Source organism: Pipistrellus kuhlii, unplaced genomic scaffold (genome assembly GCF_014108245.1).
Source record: "Pipistrellus kuhlii isolate mPipKuh1 unplaced genomic scaffold, mPipKuh1.p scaffold_m20_p_29, whole genome shotgun sequence".
Lineage (NCBI taxonomy): Eukaryota > Metazoa > Chordata > Mammalia > Chiroptera > Vespertilionidae > Pipistrellus > Pipistrellus kuhlii.
In genome coordinates, this window is record NW_023425528.1 from 19,996 (window position 1) to 22,332 (window position 2,337).

Genomic DNA, 2,337 nt, shown 5'->3' on the forward strand with positions numbered 1-2,337 from the left:
AAGAATGCACGACAAGCTAGGGAAGGGCTGGAGAACGGGAAGGGAATATACAGTTTTTGGCGGCCATGTGGCTATTTAGCCAGGATATGAGTTTTATATTATTTTTGTTAATTTTATATTGTTAAACTTTAATAATAACAAGTAATTGTTGAGAACTGATTATCGAGAACTGCTTATCAAAGTTCACATTGTTGATCAGTTGTTAGAATTCGACCACCATTGTTTGGACTTAATGAACAATGGCATTTTTTAGGATTGGCAACGACAAAAATATTTTGTAACTCTCTCAGATGATACACATCATACTGCGTGCTAGTAAGTTAGTTAAACAAGTGATGTCATTACAAATCAGCTATTCAGATAATTTAGGTAAGTTATTTATTTATTTCATAAATACATAAATTTTCTTGGGTTTAGCAGACAGTACTCGTATTACGTATATTTTATAGTGGCGGCAAAAAGTCTAGCGCCGGCCTTGAAAGTGGCATGACTTACGACGTTACGGCAAATTCAGAGGAAAAATAATACAAGTTAGTATTGTTAATATTTAGAAAGAAATATAGGATTAAAATTTAAATAATTTAAAAAATATAGTTACTTTATAACAATCAAATTAATTTAATTTATAAACTAACAATAAAATATGTTCATGTAATTATGTACCTACTTACTGTGTTTTTAAGCAATATGTATATAATTTATAATATAATTTTACATTATTTTTTTAGATTTTTAACATAAGAGGATGCAAATTCAACGATGATCTAAGAAGTGAATTTTCTTTTATTAAAAAAAACAAAAGCAATTACATGGTAAAATGTGAGAAATATAATGGTGAATTTTCTATTTCACATGGCGGGAAGAATGATATTTTAAAGCACTTGGAGACACAGAAACATGAAAGATATTTAAATACTGCTGCATCTTCCTCCAAAATACAGGAATTTTTTTCAGAAAACAACTTAAGTGGACAAAGAAAAGAAATTAGCATTAGCAGAAGGACTTATGTCTTTTCATGCTATTAACATAAAGACCAAATTTTTAATCAAGAACACTCCCTCCCCACCCTCAGTCAATGGTGTCCCGCTTTACCAATGTTAAAATCTGGTCACCTTACCTTAGTTCTACACCTCTCACAATAAAATAAACGGGGAGAAGTAAGTATAGATAGAAGTAAATGTACAATGAACATCCCCATCAGCACTAGGAACCAACTGCCTGCACTGTTCTTTGCTCTGCTGCCGCCCAGCTCCCACATCAATGGCAGCCATGGGTTTTGGAGACCTGAAAAGACCCATCGGCCTCCAAATGCCCAGCGACTACCAGGTGCTACATGGAGGGGTATGTGCATCACCAAAAGATGTGGCAGATATTTGAAGCACCACTTGCCGAATCGTACCATCCCCCACGTTGGTATAAACATCACATCAAGTCTTATGAAAAGGAAAGGTCAGCCTGCCAGGAGTGAGGAAAGCTTTGGGCAAGTGTGGCCCTTGCTCATGTGGAAGATGCCACAGGAAGTGCAGCTACATATAGTAAAGACGCAGATGACTTTGATCTCTTTGGAGATGAGGAGGAGGAAAGCAGAGGCCTAGAGACGAATGCCTTGCACAGCATGAGTCAAAGAATCCAAAAAAACCTGCACTTGTTACCAAGTCTTCCATCTTATTAGATGTGTAACCTTGGGATAAGACACAGATTTGGCAAAATTAGGGGAGCTCCACGGGACCATTTAAGCAAATAGCTTGGTCTGGGGCTCTTCTAAATAGGATCGGGTGTGATACAGAATTAAATCCAGATACAGTGTGTAATAGAAGACAATAAAATTGGAACAGATATGCTAGAGGTGCAGATCACTGCTTTGGAGGACTTCCTGCAGTCCATGCATGTGGCTGCTTTCAACAAGGTTTAAAATCCATCAGAGATTATTGCAATTAAATAAAAGCTTGAAAGAGTAAAAAAATGTACAGTGATAGAAACCATTTAATTACTAGGATAAATACTAGGCAGATCCATGGTTATAAAGTCTTTTGCATATTTGACTCAAAAAGCCATTAAAAATGGATAGACCCTATATAATAAAAAGCTAATTTGCAAATTGCCTCCTCAGAAGTTCCACAGGAAGGCCAGTTTGATCGCTTATGATGGGCACTGACCACCAGAGGGCAGCGCGGAACATGGCGGGCAACCAGCAATGGAGGTAGGGCCTGAGGGAGCCAGGGAAGGAGGGAAGGAGGCGAGGAGGCGGGGAGGCGGGGAACCTGATCAGCCCTGATGGCCGGCCAGGCCTAGGGACCCTACTAGTATGAACATAAAATTCACCATGTTGAAAAAAAC

General features: G+C 38.0%; 1 pseudogene; it reads left to right on the forward strand.

The window, feature by feature from the left end:
• The first annotated feature begins 907 nt into the window (after positions 1-907).
• LOC118728198 lies at positions 908-1,912 on the forward strand (annotated as a pseudogene).
• Positions 1,913-2,337: the final 425 nt, after the last annotated feature.